This window comes from Bubalus bubalis, chromosome 2, assembly GCF_019923935.1.
Source record: "Bubalus bubalis isolate 160015118507 breed Murrah chromosome 2, NDDB_SH_1, whole genome shotgun sequence".
Lineage (NCBI taxonomy): Eukaryota > Metazoa > Chordata > Mammalia > Artiodactyla > Bovidae > Bubalus > Bubalus bubalis.
Genome location: NC_059158.1, coordinates 128560364 through 128584543, shown reverse-complemented (window position 1 = coordinate 128584543; position 24180 = coordinate 128560364). Strand labels below are relative to the sequence as shown.

Here is a 24180-nt window from a genome sequence, read left to right as displayed (position 1 = left end):
AACCATTTCAGATTGGCTTCTTTCACTTAATAATATGAATTTAAGGTTTCAAAATATCTTTATATGGCTTGAAAGTTCATTTATTTTTTTAGCATTGAATAATATTCCATTGTCTGTATGTAGCACAGTTTGTTTGCACATTCACTTGCAGAAAGACATCTTCATTGCTTCCAAGTTTTGACAGCTATGGATAAAGCTGCTGTAATCATTAATGTTGAGGTTTTGTGTGGATGTAAGTTATTATTCTTTTTATAATTTTAAATATATAATGAAAATTTTGTTCATTTTTTGGGCCACCTTCAATTTGTGAAAAAAAAAAAATAATGTTCTACTTCACTCAGCTGTGATTTAAGAAAACATAAGGGCAATATTCAAAAAAGATAAAACAATTTTTTTAAAAAATTAAGTAGCAACAAAGAAAAAGAAACATGTTTGAAGGATTTGGAGTAGAGAGTTTTTAAGTCAAACAGTAGGGAGGAGAGTATATATTACAAAATTGTAATTTCCCATTTCATCAAGGAAAGAAAACTCTTTCTAGTCTGGGTGGAAGATATTAAGAAAAATTAGTGGAAACAAAAGTACCATAGATTACATACTGTGGGACCTGTCTTTTTGCTGCTCTCTGGGAGACTGAAACCTGATGAGTGAATGGAATCAATGTGGATGAAGGTCACAAGACAGATTTTGGAAAATGCAAGGAGTTATTTCTCCCCTGATTCCTACAACAGTGATGCCTATAAGCCTGTTAAAAATGCTTCAAATTTATCATGGCCTCAGAGTGAAACTTAACTGCAAGAGAGACAGGTTAGCAGCAGCTATAGGAAGTAGCAGCATAGAGGTTTCTGAGGGTTGGTTCTTAATGGCCTGATCACTGGAGCACTGTATGAGGTAGACTGCTGAGGTCCCCCGGGCCATGAAAGCAGGATGGGGAATATGGATGGACTGAGGTCCTCAGTGAGGTGTAAAGTCATACTAGCTCATTTGGAGGTCCAAATGTCAGGTGACTAGACCTCACAGCCTGAAGCCATCGCAGGTACCATGGACAATGGCTACAGAAGCAGACACTTTATACCCATGCAAGGCTATCCACAAGGCCCCAGTCACTGATTAGTGCATGGAAATGAAAAGAAGGAGCAAGAAGAAACCCCATATAACTCAGTACATACAGAATAGTGCAGTAAATTTTAAATAGGCACTAACTAAATTTCAAATAGGCACTAACATTCTAACCTATCATCTAACCTATCATCAAGGTTAGATTTTTCTGCTACAAAGGAATCAGGGACTGGTGAATATATTAAATTCATGTGGGGAAAGAAGCAAAATTGTATTTCTGCATGTCTGAGTGTGAGTGTAAATTTCCAACCTGTTTTATATTTTAAATTTTTCGAGTAGTTGAGAATTTGAAATTATAATTATACTATTGAATTATAGATTTAGTTCATTAACAGATACGTTAGAATGGAAAAACGTTTTCATATATTACTGATTTTCTTTCCTATGTCTCTAGCAGTAATTTTTCTAAATACTTCATAAATATTTGTAAGCTATACTTGTGTACTTTTAATTGTACATTACTAGTCATATCCCTTAAATCATTTGCATTTATAACTTTATCTGATTTATTATAATTGCAAGAACAAAAGTCAAAATCTTGCTTTAAATTATGTTTTTATCCAGCAAGTCACCCAGACTAAGATCACTGCTATGCATGACCCGGGATGGTCAAATGATTATAGCAATTATTTGCAAAAAATGAATATTGATCATGTTTAAACTGTTCTCCTGCTTAGCTCAGCTGGCATCTTAGTTTCACTCAAATTCTGAACACTAGCTTTTCTCCTTGAACTCTGCCCATTAGATTACTCATCTAGCAAACCTAACTGGAAAAGCAATGACCACTTCCTTTAGCCTGGCTCCTGATCCCTGAATCCTAGAAAACATGCAACTCACATCAGGACAGTATCAGTCAACATCTAATTGCTAGAAATAAGCTTTTTTTTTTTTTTTTTGGCATTTGATTGACTATTTAGTATACATACATATCTGTTCCTTATAGGCATTTTAAATTAAGGGCCACAAAAATTGGTATTTGTTGTAGTTGTTTAGTCACTAAGTCTTAATCTGACTCTTTGTGACCCCATGGACAGTAGCCCACCAGGCTCCTCTGGCCATGGGGTTCTCCAAGCAATAATACTATGGAGTGGATTGCCATTTCCTTCTCCGGGGTATCTTCCTGACCCAGGATTAATCCTGCATTGACAGGTGGATTCCTTACCACTGAGCCATCAAGGAAGCCCCCAAGTAATTTTTACAACAGCTTTCATAGTTTTAATCTTAATTTTTATTTTCAACGGTACTAATTTTTCTATCTCTGCTTTAAGTTTGCATAAATTTAAATGATGTGTCTTTGTCCCAAATTCCAACTTTAAAAAAATAACCATTTTGGTGTTTTCTGCCATAAGAGTGTTAATTGCAAACCACACATGCCTGGTGTTTGTTTATTAAGCAAATATGAGACTATTAACCATCTGAGGAAATTTAGAAAAATTTTAACTGTATTACTACAACCATAAGGATGATCAATTTTGCTTTGTTCTATTGTTCTTACTAATTTTTGATTATTTCCTCTTTTATGATTTTTGCTATGTAGACTGTGTAACGTTTAGACTTTTTAAAAAATTGACTTAGAAAATAATCCCTAGTACATGGATGCAATTGCAAAAACGACAGAATGATCTCTGTTCATTTCCAAAGCAAACCATTCAATTTCACGGTAATCCAAGTCTATGCCCTGACCAGTAACACTAAAGAAGCTGAAGTTGAGCAGTTCTATGAAGACCTACAAGACCTTCTAGAACTAACACCCAAAAAAGATGTCCTTTTCATTATAGGGGACTGGAATGCAAAAGTAGGAAGTCAAGAAACACCTGGGGTTACAGGCAAATTTGGCCTTGGAGTATGCAATTGAGAGGATAACAGGCAGGAAGGCCAGGGGTCTCCAAACAGAGGAAATAGCCTGCAAGTGTCAGGCATTTTTATCTCTCTTGAGATTTTTTTCCTTCTCTATACAAATTTAAAAGGAGGTTTCTCTTAAAATATGGTGTTTCCATAATGACACCTGGTTTCACCTGAAGTTAACTATTCTCAAACCTAGAGATAACCAATGCCTTTTTCTTATGGAAATGTTTGTCTTAAGCTATGCTAATTTACTATGCATTTACCCCAAACTCTGCCTTCAAGTCGGTTAGCCTCTTGGCTCAGAATCTACTTGACAAACCAGTATGTTATACTCAGATATTGTTCCCCTAATCTATGTAAATGAAACTGTTTGGTGGTCTGCCCTTCTTCAAGATTCAAGTTAATCATTTTATGGCCCAGGATAAACCATTTGGTGCCAAGATTATCCCAAAATGCATGTTATGGGTGAGGGGCCTGGTGCCATTCTGAATTTTAAGACGTTCCTTTCTTTCATTAACAGACTGCTAGTGACTATATAACATCCAGCTGAAGACTAGCAGGGGAGCACTTTTTCTGCCCCCTTCTGATGCCTATGTCAGAAGCTTTCTCTATATCCTTTATACTTTAATAAAACTTTATTACACAAAATCTCTGAGCAATCAAGCCTCGTCTCTGGCCCTGGATTGAATTCTTCTCCTCTGGGGACCAAGAATCCCGGCATCTTTGCGTGATTCAACAACAACCTTTCAGAACGAAGCAGGGCAATGGTCAATAGAGTTCTGCCAAGAGAACACACTGGTCATAGCAAACACCCTCTTCCAACAACACAAGAGAAGACTCTACACATAGACATCACCAGATGGTCAACACCGAAATCAGATTGATTATATTCTTTGCAGCCAAAGATGGAGAAGCTCTATACAGTCAGCAAAAACAAGACCAGGAGCCGACTGTGGCTCAGACCATGAACTCCTTACTGCCAAATTCAGACTGAAATTGACGAACGTGGAAAAAACCACTAGACCATTCAGGTATGACATAAATCAAATCCCTTATGACTACACAGTGGAAATGAGAAATAGATTTAAGGGACTAGATCTGATAGACCAAGAGCCTGACTGAAGAACTATGGACAGAGGTTCGTGACATTGTACGGAAGATGGGAATCAAAACCATCGCCAAGAAAAAGAAATGCAAAAAACCAAAACGGCTGTCTGAAGAGGCCTCACAAATAGCTGTGAAAAGAAGGAAAGTGAAAAGCAAGGGAGAAAAGGAAAGATAAACCCATTTGAATGTAGAGTTCCAAAGAATAGCAAGGAGAGATAGAAAGCCTTCCTCAGCAATTAAAGCAAAGAAATAGAGGAAAACAATACGCTGATGTATAGAACAGTCTTATGGACTCTGTGGGAGAGGGAGAGGGTGGGAAGATTTGGGAGAATGGCATTGAAACATGTAAATATCATGTATGAAATGAGTTGCCAGTCCAGGTTCAATGCACGATACTGGATGCTTGGGGCTGGTGCACTGGGACGACCCAGAGGGATGGAATGGGGAGGGAGGAGGGAGGAGGGTTCAGGATGGGGAACACATGTATACCTGTGGCGGATTCATTTTGATATTTGGCAAATCTAATACAGTTATGTAAAGTTTAAAAATAAAATAAAATTAAAAAAAAAAAAAAAACAATAGAATGGGAAAGACTAGAAATCTCTTCAGGAAGTTAGAGGTACCAAGGGAACATTTCATGCAAAGATGGGCTCAATAAAGGACATAAATGGTAGGGATCTAACAGAAGCAGAAGATATAAAGAAGAAGGGGCAAGAACACACAGAACTGTACAAAAAGATCTTCATGACCAGATAATCATGATGGTGTGATCACTCACCTAGAGCCAGACATCCTGAAATGTGACTTCAAGTGGGCCTTAGAAAGCATCACTATGAACAAAGCTACTGTAGGTGATGGAGTTCCAGTTGAGCTATTTCAAATCCTGAAAGATGATGCTGTGAAAGTGCTGCACTCAATATGCTAGCAAATATGGAAAACTCAGCAGTGGCCACGGGACTAGAAAAGGTCCGTTTTCATTCCAATCCCAAAGAAAGGCAATGCCAAAGAATGTTCAAATTACCACACAATTGCACTCATCTAACATGTAAGTAAAGTGATGCTTAAAATTCTCAAAGCCAGGCTTCAGAAATACATGAACCATGAACTTCCAGATGTTCAAGCTGGTTTTAGAAAAGGCAGAGGAACCAGAGATCAAAATGCCAACATTCTCTGGATCATCAAAAAAGTAAAAGAGTTCCAGAAAAACATGTATTTCTGCTTTATTGACTATGCCAAAGCCTTTGACTGTGTGGATCACAATCAACTGTGGAAAATTCTGAAAGAGATGGGAATACCAGACCACCTGACCTGCCTCTTGAGAAACCTGTATGCAGGTCAGGAAGCAACAGTTAGAACTGGACATGGACCAACAGACTGGTTCCAAATAGGAAAAGGAGTACGTCAAGGCTGTATATTGTCACCCTACTTATTTAACTTATATGCAGATTACATCCTGAGAAATGCCAAGCTGGATGAAGCACAAGCTGGAATCAAGATTGCTGGGAGAAATATCAATAACCTCACATATGCAGACGACACTACCCTTATGGCAGAAAGTGAAGAAGAAGAAATTAAAGAGCCTCTTGATGAAAGTGAAAGAGGACAGTGAAAAAGTTGACTTAAAGCTCAACATTCAGAAGACTAAGATCATGGCATCCAGTCCCATCACTTCCTGGCAATTAGATGGGGAAACAGTGGAAACAGTGTCAGACTTTATTTTTCTGGGCTCCAAATTCACTGCAGATGGTGATTGCAGCCATGAAATTAAAAGATTCCTACTACTTGGAAGGAAAGTTATGACCAAACTAGACAGCATATTGAAAAGCAGAGACATTACTTTGCCTACAAAGGTCCATCTAGTCAAGGCTATGGGGTTTGTATGGGGTCATGTATGGGGTCATGTCTGGATGTGAGAGTTGGACTCTAAAGAAAGCTGAGCACAGAGGAATTGATGCTTTTGAACTGTGGTGTTGGAGAAGACTCTTGAGAGTTCCTTGGACTGCAAGGAGATCCAACCAGTCCATCCTAAAGGAAATCAATCCTGGGTGTTCATCGGAAGAACTGATGTTGAAGCTGAAACTCCAATACTTTGGCCACCTGATGCGAAGAGCTGACTCATTTAAAAAGACCCTGATGCTGGGAAAGATTGAGGGCAGGAGGAGAAGGGGATGTCAGAGGATGAGATGGTTGGATGGCATCACTGACTCAAAGGACATGGGTTTGGGTAAACTCTGGGAGTTGGTGATGGACAGGGTGGCCTGGCGTGCTGTGGTTCATGGGGTCACAAAGATCTGGACACGACTGAGCAACTGAACTCACTGACTGATGATTATCTAACTTTTTAGACTACAGTTTTGGGTTATTGTCTAGGAAGCCCAGATTGTTTTTTTTGTTCAATCCCTACTTGCTTTGAATTTTGATTACCAAAGCTATTGTCATGGGCTTCCCAGGTGGCACAGTACTAAAGGACCTGCCTGCCAACATAGGAAGAGGTAAGAGACAGTGGTTCAATCTTGGGTCGGGAAGACCCCCTGGAGGAGATCCCCTGGAGGAGTGTGATAAAATGAAATTACAGGATGATACTCTGTAATCTGTATTAAAACCATTTCACCAATAACTCAAGCACAAGTAGAGTTTACTGAATTTCAAGAGTTACAAGCACCAGGAAAGGGTATGGGTAAAGCTATTAAAAACAAAACAACAACAAAAACACCTGAGGAGTTCGCAGATGGTGCTAGTGGTAACAAATCTGCCTGCCGGTGCAGGAGACATGAGATGCGGATTCTGTCCCTGGGGCAAGAACATCCCCTGGAGGAGGGCATCCCAACCTACTCCAGTATTCTTGCCTGGAAAATCTCATGAATAGAAGAGCCTGGCGGGCTACAGTCCGCAGGGTAGCAAGAGTCAGATACCACTGAAGTGACTTATCACACACACAAGCTATTATTACTATTATTAATTAATCTGCCCATTTATTTTTCCACTTTGAAACACTTTTTAAAGGAAATTCTATTTTGTGGCAACTTGTTACAAAATTGCATAAATTTTTATCAGCTTTCACAGGGAAATAGTTAAAATCACTGTCTCTGGAGCTTCTCTTGCTGGAAATAAACCCAGATCTTTCTAGTACTTTCTATAGGACCTTAGGCAAAATACCTGTTATGAGATTAATTTTCCTTTTACATAAAATGAGGATAATGATAATACTGATCTCATATAAACAACATAGCTTGATTGGATTAATGTGAGAATTAAAAGATTTCCTGTCAAGGGTCAAGCACTTACTATACAGCATGAGGAACTGTATTCAATATGTAATAACCAACAATAGAAAGTAACCTGGAAAAGAATTCTGAAAAAGAGTACACACACACCCCTCCACACACACACATATAAAATTTTCCTGTACATCTTAAATTAACACACTATAAATCAACTATATTCAAAAAAAGAAAAAAAAAACAACAAGATTTCCTGCCTTGAGGTCTTCTGAAGGATTCTCGGCATATTACCTTTGCTGTTTGCAGAATTGTTCTTCCCAGCAGCGACATTTCAATTAAGAGGTTCTTCCAAAATGGTATTTTGCAGTTTTATTTTCAACAATTTCTGAATAAAAGCTATATGGATACTGACTTTGCTAATATTTTGCAGTCTGAAGCTTGAAATAGTTTATATGGATATTTTACTTCAATAGCAACTAAACTAAATAACTTCTCTCCCACATCTTGTAGAAGTTTCCTTCTGGTTTTTAGATTTTCAGAACACTGGAACCAGATATGTTGTGTCTGTCTTTGAAAAGGACCTTTGATCATTTATAGCTTCATATTTATTTGAAAGGGGGAATCAAAAGAAAGAAAGAGAACTTGCTAGAACTAGCTGATCAGTATCTATTTTCAATTTTTTTTTTTTTTTTTTAATTTAGGAAAACTAGTCACTGCACAGTTGAATGTGAAATGTGTGTCACCTTTTCTTTGGGTAGGAGGCACATTTCAGCCTCATGGTCTTCAGCATTCTCTTAATTCAGTCAGCATTCTTTAAAGTACTGTTTACTTTTGTTTATTTGATTTCCTAGATATCTATCCTAGAAAGATGGAGCTTTTCTCAGTTATTTCAGTGGCTGTGTCATATATTCTTTTTACTGTCTCACAATATATCACCATTTTGTTTGTAATTGCCCATGTAAAATTCCCATGATTGGAGGAGCTGACACGACTGAGAGTTGGACACAGCTGAGCACACACACACTTCCTTCAAACTTGAGTCTCCTTGAATTAATCTTTGTTTTTAAGCCAACCCTGGTTGTATGGTACAAACATCTTCATTCACTGTTTTGATTGTCTAGGGTGAACTTGATATGATTTTGCCTTTCCATTCAGACTTGAGCACATTTCATCATGGGGGTCAGAGCAGAAGATATTGATGGTATTGAGTCTTTCAGGACACATCATCTGAATGAAGAAGGAAGGCTTTCAGTATATATGTCAGAAAGCTGCAAACACAGCTTCCTCTACAACATGGGCTCCTATAACACAGAATAGTTGTGATACTGCAAGGGAACCAGATGCCCTGAGCTAGTTCTTTCCAGATAGCAATATGACAAATTCACTTCTTTTCTTGTTGTTGTTAAGTCCTGGCTTAAATGACATTATCTCAACAATCCCTGAAAGTGAAAGTGAAAGTCTCTCAGTCCTGTCCAACTCTTTGGGCCCTATGGATTATACAGTCCATGGAATAGACTGTATTCTATATCCAGGCCAGAATACCAGAGTGCGTAGCCTTTCCCTTCTCCAGGGGATCTTCCCAACCCAGGGATGGAACCCAGGTCTTCCGCATTGCAGGCGGATTCTTTACCAGCTAAGCCACAATTAATATGTTTAACATTGCAAACTGTTTTCCTAATCTTTGAACTCCCAACCCCATTACCAACATCTATTTTTGTTATTCTTTCCATAGCCTTTGTTATCTTCCTTCTTACTGTGTAATTCACTAACTTGTTTTGGGCATTGCTTATAGATTGTCTCTCTTGCTAAAACTCAAGCATCACAAGGGTAGGTGTTTGTTCTTTTCATTAACATATTCCAAGCACTTAAAATGAAGCCTGATACATAATAGACACCAAATAAATATTTGTTGAGTACTTTGGTATATCTCTCTAAAAAAAAAGTTTCTCAAGGACATGGAACAAATCTTGTCTATTTTTGAATATTTATGGCAAGAGGTATAATTCAAACATAACAGATTTAGCAAATATTTGTTTTCATACAAAAGAGAACACTAGCAATTTACTTCTAAAATTGTTTTACCTTATTGTCCATTTGTCAATGTGACTGCTTTCATTTCTTACTTTTCTTATTTGTTTGTGCTTGGAAAATTGCATGTTGAGCCTTTTATTGTTCTTAGTGGTCAAGAAAACCAGGTGTTAGATTGTACAGTTTCACTTACAGTCTGAATGTCTTGGTCCATCTGGAAACCTGATGAGTTTTCTGATGTCACAGGTGGGCTCCAACTGGTTGAATCCCAAGAGAAAGCTTGCTTTGATGTTAAATGTATGAGGCTCCGGAAACTGCCACTCTGACTTCCTTTGATCTCATTCCTCTTCTTTTGTCTGGCATTTGCTTGTCTTTTTTTCCATCTTTGATGTTACTTCTCTAGCAATGAGTTCCTTCCTCTGTACTGTTTTTTTCCTCTGGCTCTGTTTGAATTTGAGAGTCTTCTTGTTCTAAAGATTCCTTTTTCTGTCAGACTTGGATTTCTGATACATTTGAAGTTTCTCATTAGTGAATATTTGTCTCACTTTTGTTCTGATAGCCTATTTTGTAATGGAATGTCTGTGAAAAAGGAACCAAACAGCTGTCTTTTTTTTTTTTTTTTCGTGCTTTAAAACTTGCACTGGCTTAGTGTTTGTTAAACACAGAGATCATGGTCCTTCTGGAGGAAGGCTGTCAAAGGTGCATGAGTTTCTGCCATTTCAAAAGAGACTAGAGAACCCAATTTTCTTGTGGTATCTCTTGATTTTTAAACACTGGCCTGAATTCAAATAGTTAAAAAAGAAAAATGCCAAATGGGCCAAATGAGATGAAAGAAAGTGAAAGTGAAAGTGAAGTCACTCAGTAGTGTCTGACTTTGCGACCCCATGGACTGTAACCTACCAGGCTTCTCCCTCCATGGGATCCAAATCTTTTTCAGTGTGACCATTCTGTGGCTTCTGCTCTACTGTCTGATTTGATCAATGGCTCAGGTGGGAACTTCTTTGGAACTTCTGATCTTTATTTACTTTTGAAGGGCTGTGGTGCAAATGGTCTCTTATTTTTGTCCCTACTTTGAGAGGAGGTGATTGGTAACATTTTCAGTTCTTTATTGCTTCCATATATAAACTACTGTTTCACAAATTATTTCAGCAAAGTACAGGTGTCCATTTTTGTTTTGGTAAGGAAAGAAAAAAGTCATATCTGACCCAGACGCAGCCCAGTGTTGAATAGAAAGAAACATTGATCCTGAAAGGCCTCCTTATTTGCATAAAGCACCTCATTAATGGTCACACTTCCTGCCTGTGTTCCAGATTCACAGTTACCCACCTTCATGCTGTCTTTGGCTCCTGTTTCAAAATTCAGCTGTTTCCCCTTAACACTTCAGTTGAATCTGCCTTCAGCATCTCTCTTGGAAAACATTTTAAGTAATAATAATAGCGGTATTTCAATAGGCACATGGAAATATGCTCTATATCACTAATAATTAGAGAAATGCTAATCAAAACTCCAATAAGGCATCCATTCACATCAGTCAGGATGGCTAACATCAAAATGTCTACAAGTAATAAATGCTAGAGAGGATGTGGAGAAAAGGGAACCCTGCAGCCATTGTGGAGAATAGTGTGGAGAGTCCTTAAAAAACTAAAAACAGAGTTTCCATATGACCAAGGTATCCTACTCTGGGGCATATATTCAGAGAAAACTATAATGCAAAAAGGAACATGCACCCCAACTGTCATAGCGGCACTATTCACAATAGCTAAGACGTGGAAGCAACTTTATCAACGGATGAATAAATAAAGATGTGATATATATGTATATATATCCAGTAGAATACTACTATGCCATAAAAAAGAATAAGGCATTGCCATTTGCAGCCACAATGATGCAACTAAAGATTATCATATTAAGTCAGAAGGAAAAAGACAAATACCATATGATATCACATATATGTGGAATCTAAAATATAACACAAATGAACCATCTGTGAAACACAAACAGACTCCACGGACACAGAGAACAGACTTGTGGCTGCCAAGGGGGAGGGTCTGGGGGAGGGTTGGAGTGGGAGGTTGGGGTTAGCAGACGCAAACTATCACACAGAGAATGGGTAAAAAACAAGGTCCTATTCTATAGCACAATGAGCTACATTTGGTATCCTATGATAAACCATAATGGAAAAGAATATGTAAAAAGAATACATATATATGTGTGTATAACTGAATCACTTTGCTGTACAGCGGTAATTAACACAGCATTGTAAATCAACTATATTTCAATTAAAAAAAAAATAGTCTCATTTACTGACTAGTTTAATATATTGGGCCCTAGGCTTAGAGTTGGACTGCAAGGAGATCCAACCAGTCCATCCTAAAGGAAATGAGTCCTGAATATTCATTGGAAGAACTGATGCTGAAGCTGAAATTCCGATATTTTGGCCACCTAATGCAAAGAACTAACTCACTGAAAAAGACCCTGATGCTGGGAAAGATTGAAGACAGGAGGAGAAGGGAATGACAGAGGATGAGATGTTTGGATGGCATCACCTGCTCTATGAACATGAGTTTGAGTAAGCTTCGGGAGTTGGTGATGGACAGGGAAGCCTGGCATGCTGCAGTCCATGGGGTCACAAAGAGTCAGACACAACTGAGCAACTGAACTAAACTGATGCTTAGCGTTTGCTTTCACTATTTTTTTATCCAACTGTTAAGTTAGATATTGCTATTTGCTCCACTTGAAAGCTAAAGAAAATGATGGTATACAGAGGTTTAGCAGCTTGACTGAGGTCTTACAGTCAACCCATCCAGTCCTTCCATCTGGAGTTCCATCTCTTCACCATTACATACATGCCCCGCCCTCCCCACCCCCAGCTACTTCTATTTCTGGTCCATCAAGGAACCCACTCTGTGAATCATCATCAGGACAGGTTGAACGACAGGTTTGGTTGGCCTGAAAGCTTCTCATTTTTTAAACTAAAAGTCCTAGGCTCACTGACACAGTGTGCCCCTATTCTAGGCAGACTGGCGCATACTTGGTAAGCCTTCTGCATTCCCTTCCACGGGGAAGAAAAGAAGGGATAGACAAGTATAGCAGCAGAAATCCCCAATATCTTCTGAAAAGATAATCAGCCCCTCCTATTTTCCCTACCAGAGCCACCCTATGCTCTCCATCTCCTAGCAAGTTTTCACCAGGGACTAAATTCAGAAAATCTTTCTAAGTATTACTGTGAGTGCTGTTCTTGGCCCAAATCTAGTCCATTGCTAGTCTAGCCTTCCCTTCTATTAATGTGTATTTTTATAGATAGAGTCTGACACAACCTGATATGTTCAACACATATTTATTTATTTTTGTATGAATAGGTTTACAAATTTTTTACTTTAGGTTATTAGGATATTATAAATTCTCCTGCCATTGCAGGAGAAACAGGAGACTCAGGTTTGGTCCCTGGGTCAGGAAGATCCCCTGGAGAAGGAAATGGCAATGCACCCCAGTATTCTTGCCTGGAAAATTCCATGGACAGAGGAACCTGTTATGCTACAGTTCATGGGGTCACAAAGAGTCGGACATGACTGAGCGATTGAACACTCACATATTTGGATATTGGATTAAATCACGTGTGTCTTGGCATTCACACAGGAACTCATTGGAAATTCTAACTTCACCTACATTTTATCCCCGCATCTGCTCAGTCAAGAAGGGCACCTGCTGGGGAACTGATACCCTAGAGGACCCCCTCTGACCATCATCACATTTTGCCTCATGGGAGCAGTATTTGCAAATCAAGGGGAAATTACTATAGGAAGCTGTCACCACAGTCCTAAACCATTATCTTCCTACCCAGAAACCCAGAGTTTTCCTTCTAAACAGTTCTGAAGCTGCTTGGAGGGCCTGAACTGTTCTCCTCCCTGTCCATCTTCCTAAGGGTAAACCATAGACCCACACATGGGTCCCAGGAGTGACCAAGGGACAACTATTTTCACTTTGGACATCCCACATATGTGGGATATGGTTTATTTGTCAAAGAAAAAAGTAGAACAGATTTTGTTCTACAGCTTATTATAACTCCTGAAGCATTTAGAACTATAGTATATGGGCCCACATTAGGACTCTTGCCTCAGGCCCTAAAGTATTCAAGTGGGGCTTGGCTGACTTTAAATTTTATTGAGGATGACAATCATTTAGCCTAAGTTCAGCCAGCCTCAAAATACCTTATTAGATCATTAAAACCTACCACCACAACCCTAATAGCAGCTAAAATAACATGATAAGGAGTTTATCACTTGTTCTTTTAGCTCCTGTTAATAAAAACAATGCTATTTAGGGTATAGTACTGGTATTGAAATATCCCCTTCATCATGTTCAACACAGTTAGTTTACTTTTCAATATACATATCTCACTGTTACAAAACTTGGAGAAGTATGCAACTGGCAAGTTCACAAATCACAAAATCTTAAATTAGAACTGGAAAGAAAAACAACACCAAGGAATGTGTTTTTAAGTCTTGTTTACATACAGAGGCCAAGATAAGGAACAGAGCCTATGCTTGGATGTTAAGGGATTGTCCCTCCTTCAGAGAGAAAGGCTGGTCACCACGATGACTTCAGGTGATCTATGCAGATCTAGACTCAAACCCTGTTTCTGCTTGTTGTCGTTCAGTTGCTAAGCCAAGTCCTATTCTTTGCAGGCCCATGGACTGCAGCATGCCAGGCTTCCCTGTCCTTCATTATCTCCTGGAGTTTGCTCAAACTCATGTCCGTTAAGTCAGTGATGCCATCCAACCATCTCATCCTCGGTCACTCCCTTCTCCTCCTGCCCTCAATCTTTCCCAGCATCAAGGTCTTTACTGTTTCTGTTACTGGATGGCTATTGAGAAATAGGAACAGGAGGGTCATTAGTCACTCTTGTCTTTTATGTATGTGATATAGAACATAATAATCTCCCTCACAAGGCTATTTGAGGGACTGAACAAAATCACAAAATGGCACAAGAAATAGGAGCTTGGTTGTTTTCTTCCCTTGTTTTCCCCTTATTTCCACCTTGCATCTACTTCTTTTCCTTATTTTATTTTCTTCCATTTATTTTTCTGCATGCAAGTTTTCTGCTTTAGTTTTTACTGCGTTTCCAAAAAAAGGAACTAATAACAATTATACTACCACATGATATAGTCTACCAAACGCTTTTCCTGGTGATCTCTAGTTATTCTGTTTTGTTGGTTTCTTTTACTTTTATCTGGTTTATTATTTTTTTTTAATTGGGGTATAATTAATTTGTTATCTTAATTTCTGCTATACAGCAAAGTGATTCAGATATCTATATATCTACATGCATACTATTTCATATTATTTTCCATTCTGGTTTATCATAGGGTATTAAATATAACTCCCTGTATAGTAGGAACTTTTGTTTATTCATTCTATATATAATAGTTTGCATCTGCTAATTCCAACCTCTTAATCCTTCTCTACCCTATTCCTTCCCTCCCCACAACATCCACAAGCCTGTTCTCTATAGTTACTGATCACCAAATAAATACTTATTTTAAATCTGGCCAGTCCTTTAATCAAGCCTGAGCTCTAGGAAAGGTCCTCTGGTGTCACTCTAAAGTAAGGGCAGCAAGGGATGGTCTCTGAGTATGGGAACATTAAGAACTTCTCATGGGAAGAAAATTAAGGTGTTAGTTGATATCTTTATAATTCACAGAAATAAACTTTTTAAATTTACTTAACAAATATTTATTGTGTGTTATGTAGCAGACACAAATTTACAGAAACAAAGTAAGAAAGAGACTCTTGATTCTTATGATGAGCTTAAGTACTATGGCTAGTTTGGGTATGAAGAGTTAGAGAGTTAAAAATAAGTCAAATTTATTTATAATATAAAATCAACAAAGACCTACTGTATAGTTCAAATAACTAAATATTTTGTAAGAACCTATGAGGGAAAAAAATCTGAAAAAGAATACATATGTACACATATATTATGCATAACTGAGTCACTTTGCTGTAAGCAGTAATTAGCATAACACTGATCATCACCTATATTTCAGTAAAAAATAAATATACAATGTGATGAAAATTAATAAATGAAATAAAATTTTTCAGCTTCAAAAATATATACATATATGTATAGCTGAATCACTTGCTATACACTTGATAGCAATACAACACTGTAAATCAAAAGTAGTTTAAAAAATAAACTTGATAACATAAGCAATAGGTGTTTTTGAAGAAAAACTGTGAATAAGAATAAACTGCTGCTGCTGCTAAGTCGCTTCAGTCGTGTCGGACTCTGTGCAACCCCATAGATGGCAGCCCACCAGGCTCCCCCATCCCTGGGATCCTCCAGGCAAGAACACTGGAGTGGGTTGCCATTTCCTTCTCCAATGCATAAAAGTGAAAAGTGAAAGTGAGGTCGCTCGGTCGTGTCCGACTCCTAGCGACCCCATGGACTGCAGCCCACCAGGCACCTCCGTCCATGGGATTTTCCAGGCAAGAGTACTAGAGGATGCAAATTTAGAAGTAAACATGAGGAATACCTTTGAAGTCATGCATTCATTCTATTGCCTCAGTTTCTTCTTAAAATATGTTTTTGCAAGTGGTACAAAATACAAAAAGTTGCAGAAGAGTACACAGCAAAGAACAAAGCATTTTTCTTCAATGATTCCACATTCTTCTGATCTACTTATCCCTACCCTTACAGATTTCTGTCTATCTATGCACTTTCAAGTCTATATACTCTGTTCTATTTTTTTAAGCACAGATACTGTTTACATTGCACTGCACGCTGATTTTCCTTTTCATTGAACAATCTATAGTGTAGATAGTTCCACATCAGAACTAGAGGGCTGCCTCATTCTTTTTAATCAAAGCATAATACTACCGTACAGTTTGTCAAGCACACACACAAAACAAGGTGAACCCAAGGCAAAGGCCTGGTGGATTCACATATAGATAAAAGGTGCCACTGTGAGATTTGGATGATATGTGACTTACACAGACAATAAAGGGAAGAGGAGCCAAACAGTGAAGCTCCCAGTCCCACAGACCAAAACAGAGGACACTAAATGTGATGGCAGATGACCACAATGTGAGCTGTGGCAGTCGTCATTGCTATAGATCTAACTGTAGGCTTCAGCTTAAAACTAGCAGGGTACTGTGGGGCTTCTGAGAACAGAAATTTTTCTTTGTTTCCCAGTTTCTTGATTACAGGAAATAGGCTTCATTTAGCCTCCATTATGTTCCAAGTTCCAATGGGCAGGTTCAAACAGTTGCTAATCTGGGAAGGGAGAGGATGCAGATATAAGGGAGGAGCAGTCAAGAAACATTAGTGCAGCCTTGAGGTTCCTCCTCAAGTTGGTTGTTCAGTCACTAAGTCATGTCCAACTCTTTGCAGCCTCATGGACTGCAGCATGCCAGGTTCCTCTGTCCTCCACTATCTCCCAGAGTTTGCTCAAATTCACGTCCACTGAGTTGGTTGTTGTTGTTCAGTCTCTCGGTCACGTCTGACTCTTTGAGACCCCACGGACTGCAGCATGCCAGGCTTCCTTCACCATCTCCTGGAGCTTGCTCAAACTCCTGTCCATGTCTTGGTGATGCTACTGCCTTATCCTTTGCGTTTAAGCTTTCCCAGCATCAGAGTCTTTTCCAATGAGTTGGCTCTTCATATTAGGTGGCGAAAGTATTGGAGATTCAGCTTCACATAGTCTTTCCAATAAATATTCATGGTTGATTTCCTTTAGGATTGACAGGTTTGATCGCCTTGCTGTCCAAGAGACTCTCAAGAGTCTTCTCCAGCACCACAATTTGAAAGTATCAATTCTTCAGTGCTCAGCCATCCTCATGGTCTAACTCTCACATCCTTATATGACTACTAGAAAAACCATAGCTTTGACTATATGGATCTTTGCCAGCAAAGTGATATCTCTGCTTTTTAATAGCTTTGTTATAGCTTTCCTTCCAAGGAGCAAGCCTCTTTTGTCTCCAAGATTTAATTTGGTGTGGATGTACAGAGGCCAGATTCAACATCAAGCTAAGCAATTCTATGTGATGCAAATCTATTCTAAAAGGGCACAGCAGAAAGCCTCAAGCATCCTTAGAACCTAGAGAGTGAGAAGAAATTGCATCAGCATAGACTTCTATGAGGCAGAGTGACAAGTGGGCAATGGCCTTAAAGCCAGTAATTACAGGCCTCTATCCTCTTGTGTCTCAGGAAGATCCAATTTTTCCTGCCAAGATTCACATTAGCTGTGTTGCAGGGCTTTGGCTGCTTTCCAAGTGGACAGTGTGAGACCACTGGAGCACCCAGGCAGAGCTGTTTCTCTACAGAGCTTACCAGAATTTTTAATTAACACCCTTCTGATGAACTTTTGGGGAATTTTCAACTTTTTGTTATTCCTGACATATAATCCATTGCACACATTTGGTTATAATTGTAGGATAAATTCCTAGAAACAGAATTGCTAAATTGAAGGGCACTTAGTTAAATTTCGGAGAAGGCAATGGCACCCGACTCCAGTACTCTTGCCGGGAAAATCCCGTGGGCGGAGGAGCCTGGTAGGTTGCAGTCCATGGGGTCGGGAAGAGTTGGACACGACTGAGCGACTTCACTTTCATTTTCAGTTTCATGCATTGGAGAAGGAAATGGCAACCCACTCCCGTGTTCTTGCCTGGAGAATCCCAGGGACGGGTGAGCCTGGTGGGCTGCCGTCCATGGGGTCGCACGGAGTCAGACACGACTAAAGCGACTTTTAGCAGCAGCAACAGCAGCAGTTTAATTTTGACAATAAGCCTTTTCTTTGATATTGTATTAATTATATCCCCACAAACAATGGATTAAATCATTCTGGTGCCTTCATTTCCGTGACAACACTTAATGTTTGTGTTCCCTGCAATCTAAGTTTAAAATATCATTGTAGCATGAATTTGCATTCCTTCTTTTTATGAGTAAGACTGAGCATCATTTTATATATTTGAAAGCAGTCTGTATTTTTTATATATTCATATTCTTTATTTTTCCATTGAGTCACTATTTTAAAAATTATTTGTGGGGGCTTTTTATTCATTAATTAAATTTTGAAATACTTTTCCAAGTTTTTGGGAGGATGATATCATTATATCATATTTTTGTGGAAGTTCATGTGGCTTTTAAAAAAATTTTTATGTCTAAAATTTTTCATATGTTTTATTTCTAGGTTTTTAAAATTTATGTCATACTTAGAAAGACCTCCCACAATTTCTGACTATAAAAGTACTATCTCATATTTTCTTTCAAACTTCAATAAAACTTATTTTTGAAGACACATATAGATAATGTATTTTTAAGTGCTTATATGACTTAATGAAGCTTTAACTAAGAATTCTCATTAAAATACATTCTTTTCATTTTTAAAAATTCTTTTTCATTATTTATGTTGTGATAATACATAGTACATGTAAAAATATGCTTTTAATAGTTTTGGTACTGTTAAGGTGGCTATGTAGAAAAGGATCACTAAGCACTTTTGATAAGAAAAGACTTCTTAGGTTACAGACTGTCAGAGAAATGGAATCTCACTAATATCCTAAAAAAAAAAAATCTCTTTTCTTAAACCCTTGTGCTCTAGGCTGAAAGTAAAATTAATTACTATAGTTTGTCTCAGAAGCATTTGGGAGAAAAATCACATGGGCTGGGTGATGTGAGCTGTGATAACATTCCAGTGAGAAGTAAAGGATCTACATTCTTTCTGCTTACTTTTTTGGGAGAAGGTTTTATGAGCCCCTGTCTATGTGTGCCTTCCAAGTGAGAGGAGAATCTGACAACTGCATACATGTAATAGAGGCAAATTCCCTACTAGATGCTTCACAGAAAGGCAATGTGTCACATGATTGATATCCTTGACATAATCTAAGATGGAGGAATGAAAGCTATCATATTTTCTTCCCAAATATTAACACATCATGATAACATTGGAAGAGGAACCTAGATTTGTAGACTGTAATTGTCCCTGATATAGAATTTGATAGGGCATAGCTCGGGAGAAGTAGGGCTTACTCTGACAATGGGGCCCTGGAACTCAGGGATCTGAGTTCAATCATTCTTCTACCAGTGTTAGCAAGACTCAAACGTGTACATATGACCTCACAGCAGATATCCTGTTATACAAATAACATCAGTTCGTTCAGTTCAGTTGCTCAGTCGTGTCCGACTCTTTGCAACCCCATGAATCGCAGCACTCCAGGCTTCCCTGTCCATCACCAGCTCCCAGAATTCACTCAAACTCATGTCCATTGAGTCGGTGATATCCAACCATCTCATCCTCTGACGTCCCCTTCTCCTCCTGCCCACAATCCCTCGCAGCATCAGGATCTTTTCTAATGAGTCAACTTTTCACATGAGGTGGCCAAAGTATTGGAGTTTCAGCTTTAGCATCAGTCCTTCCAATGAACACCCAGGACTGATCTCCTTTAGCATGGACTGGTTGGACCTCCTTGCAGTCCAAGGGACTTTCAAGAGTCTTCTCCAACACCACAGTTCAAAAGCATCAATTCTTCAGTGCTCAGCTTTCTTCACAGTCCAACTCTCACATCCATACATAACCACTGGAAAAACCATAGCCTTGACTAGATGGACCTTTGTTGGCAAAGTAATGTCTCTGCTTTTAAATATGCTGTCTAGGTTGGTCATAACTTTCCTTCCAAGGAGTAAGAATCTTTTAATTTCATGGCTGCAATCAACATCTGCAGTGATTTTGGAGCCCCAAAAAATCAAGTCTGACACTGTTTCCACTGTTTCCCCATCTATTTGCCACGAAGTGATGGGACCAGATGCCATGATCTGAGTTTTCTGAATGTTGACTTTTAAGCCAACTTTTTCACTCTCCTCTTTCACTTTCATCAAGAGGCTCTTTAGTTCCTCTTCACTTTCTGCCATAAGGGTGGTGTCATCTGCAAGTCTGAAGTTACTGATATTTCTCCCGGCAATCTTGATTCCAGCTTGTGCTTCTTCCAGTCCAGCATTTCTCATGATGTACTCTGTGTATAGGTTAAATAAGCAGGGTGACAATATACAGCCTTGACATACTCCTTTTCCTATTTGGAATCAGTCTGTTGTTCCATGTTCAGTTCTAACTGTAGCTTCCTGACCTGCATACAGGTTTCTCAAGAGGCAGGTCAGAGGGTCTGGTATTTCCATCTTTCAGAATTTTCCACAGTTTATTGTGATCCACACCGTCAAAGGCTTTGGCATAGTCAATAAAGCAGAAATAGATGTTTTTCTGGAACTCTCTTGCTTTTTCGATGATCCAGAGGACGTTGGCATTTTGATCTCTGGCTCCTCTGCCTTTTCTAAAATCAGCTTGAACATCTGGAAGTTCACAGTTCATGTACTGCTGAAGCCTGGTTTGCAGAATTTTGAGCATTACTTTGCTAGTGTGTGAGATGAGTGCAATTGTGCAGTAGTTTGAGCATTCTTTGGAATTGCCTTTCTTTGGGATTGGAATGAAAACTGACCTTTTCCAGTCCTGTGGCCACTGCTGAGTTTTCCAAATTTGCTGGCATATTGAGTCAGCACTTTCACAGCATCGTCTTTCAGGATTTGAAATAGTTCAACTGGAATTCCATCACCTCCACTAGCTTTGTTCATAGTGATGCTTTCTAAGGCCCATTTGACTTCAGATTTCAGCATGTCTGGCTCTAGGTGAGTGATCACACCATCGTGATTATCTGAGTCATGAACCTCTTTTTTGTACAGTTCTCCTGTGTATTCTTGCCATCTCTTCTTAATAGCTTCTGCTTCTGTTAGGCCCATACCATTTCTGTCCTTTATTGAGCCCATCTTTGCATGAAATATTCCTTTGGTATCTCTAATTTTCTTGAAGAGGTCTCTAGTCTTTCCTTAGGTTCTGATTAATAGACAACATTGTTATAAAATACACTATAGATTCTCTGTCATTAAAATGTCTACAAATGACAAATACTGGAGAGGATGTGAAGAAAAGAGAACCCTCCTGTGCTGTTGTGGGAACATAAATTGGTGTAGCCACTATGGAAAACAGTATGGAGGTTACTTAAAAAGTTAAAAATATAGCTACCATATGATCCATCTATCGCACTCCTAGGAATCAATTCAATTCAGTCATTCAGTTGTGTCCGACTCTTGGCAACCCCACAAACTGCAGCATGCCAGTCCTCCTTGTCCATCACTAACTCCCGGAGTTTACTCGAACTCATGTCCCGACAGTGATGCCATCCAACCATCCCATCCTCTGTCGTTCCCTTCTCCTCCTGCCTTCAATCTTTCCCAGCATCAGGGTCTTTTCCAGTGAGTCAGGTCTTCATATCAGGTGGCCAAAATATTGGAGTTTCAGCTTCAACATCAGTCCTTCCAATGAATATTCAGGACTGATTTCCTTTAGGATGGGCTGGTTTATTTTCCTTGTAGTACAAGGGACTCTCAAGAGTCTTCCCCAACACCACAGTTCAAAAGCATAAATCTTCTGGAAAAACCATAGCTTTGGCTAGACAGACCTTTGTTGGCAAAGTAATGTCTCTGCTTTTTAATATGCTGTCTAGGTTGGTCATAAGATTTCTTCCAAGGAGCAAGCATCATTTAATTTCATGACTTCATTCAGCATCTGCAGTGATTTTCAAGCCCCCCAAAATAAAGTCTGTCACTGTTTCCATTGTTTCTCCATCTATTTCCCATAAAGTCATGGGACCATATATCATGATCTTAGTTTCCTAGGAGTATATCTGGAGAAAATCATAGTTCAAAAAGATACATTCACCCCAATGTTCACTGCAGCACCATTCACAATAGCCAAGATGTGAAAGCAACCTAAATATGTTCATTTTGTGATACATATATGCAATGAATATTACTCAGCCAAAAAAAGAATGAAATAATACCATTTGCAGCAACATGGATGAACGTAGGGATTATCATACTAACTGAGGCATGTTAGAAAGGCCAAGACAAGTACCTTATGATATCACTTACATGTGGAATCTAAACTATGATGCAATAGAACTTATTTACAAAACAGAAACAGACTCAAAGACATAGAAAACAAGCTTATGGTTACCAATAGGGAAAGGAGGAAAAGGGATAAATTAGGAATTTGGGATTAATATATATACCACTAAATATAAAATATATAAATAACAAAGACCTACTGTACAGCACCTGGAACTATATTCAATATCCTGTAATAAACCATAATGGAAAAGGATATGAAAATGAATATGTTATAACTGAATCACATTGCTGTATACCAGAAAGTAACACAAAGTTGTAAATCACTGATTACTTCAATTTGAAAAATAGACCTTAGATTCAGATATCCTATTTAACAATAATGATGCTCATATTGCTTCTGGGCAACTGAAGTTAAGAGTTTTCACTTTCCAGGTTTTTTTCCAACTACTTAGTGGTGAGGTGGTGATTATGACACAGGTTCCTTTCTCCCCACACAGCCTTGAAGGTGAATCTTCAAGGCTGGATAGCTCCAGTTGTTTGAGAGACTTCCCCAACACCTACCTCTCTTGAGCCAGTGCAGCCAGTCTAATGTCATCATTATGGCCAGTCTGTCTTCTTTTATATTTATATGAGCAAACTGGCTGCATCCTTGGAAGGGGTTTGGCTTATCTGAAGCAGAGGTTGCCTCATAGAAATAGTTCAAGGTGCATTTTTTCCCTAGCAAATACTTAATCTGTTTCAATTTCATAAATTAAACAACATCATTGGATTTCTCTTATAAATGCTGACATTCACTTTAATGCTACTATGCTGTAATTTCATACAGATTCTCTATTCCGGAGACCACAGATAAGTAGAGATTAACCTGAAAATAAATGTTAAATGGGGCAACTGAGTGAATTTTAGAATCACCTCTCAGGCCATTAGAAGTCAAGTATTTGGGGAATTACTAAAACTTGATTTTGTGTTTTTTTGTTGTCCTCAAGTTCAAAAAAGATCTCTTTAAGATAATTTCAACATTATGTGTATTTTTTGTGTTTTCAATCACTTAAATGATATTGTCAAAGGAGAATAATTGATAGTCATAGATTTCTAGTTATCAGCAACTTAAAAAACAAAAACTACCTACCTGATATATTGCATCCTGAGTCAAAGAGTGACAAATTTTTTTGAAGTTAATGAATAACATAACTTATCAACAGTATGCTAAACAAAGCTTAAGATCAAAAGAGGAAATCTTTCTTAAAATTTATACTAGTGATGGGAAAAAAAAATGTCAGATCCTAAGTTTTCAGTCATTTAATTCCACCTCCACTGTTCTAGTATATATCCACTGTTGATTGACATTGTCTCCTAACAGGGTTTCCAACCATCTGTCCAGCAACCACCCACCTACAGACAGGTCTAGGCTATGGAGTAACTTCAGAGCTACCTTCAGAGTAACAGCTCTAAAATAGTTGTTCTCAAACATTAGGGTGCATCAGAGTCTCCTAGAGGATTTTTAAAAACTGAATGATTGAGGCCTTCTTTCCTGAGTTTCTGATTCTGTGGGTTTGGATGAGACTAGGGCATTTTCATTTCTAACAAATTTCTAGGGGATATTAATTGGACTGGCCCCTGAAACAAACATTCAGAATGACTCCTCTAAAACATAAGTCTGGCCATGTCACTACTCTGCAAAAGGTCATTCTCTCCTGCCTCAAGTGATGTGTTGATAAATGTGCAAAATCTGGCTGTTCAGGGTATAATACATACACATAGATACACACACACACATCTCTGTACATGGATGTGTGTGTGGGAGCATGAATGTCTTCAGATATTATGTTATTTTACTGATATAAGTGATGTGCAGTTTACAAATAATAATAAAATATACAATAAACTATATTATAAATTCCATAAACC

At 38.5% G+C, this 24180-nt stretch overlaps 1 protein-coding gene and 1 long non-coding RNA gene across 4 annotated transcripts in view; one reads left to right on the top strand and one right to left on the bottom strand.

Moving 5' to 3' along the window:
- The window catches only part of CNTNAP5 (contactin associated protein family member 5), a 1053040-nt gene that overhangs the window by 529767 nt on the left and 499093 nt on the right, over positions 1 to 24180 (bottom strand). The window lies entirely within an intron of this gene.
- The window catches only part of LOC123331715, a 130264-nt gene that overhangs the window by 60914 nt on the left and 45170 nt on the right, over positions 1 to 24180 (top strand). The gene's annotated exons all lie outside the window — the stretch shown is intronic.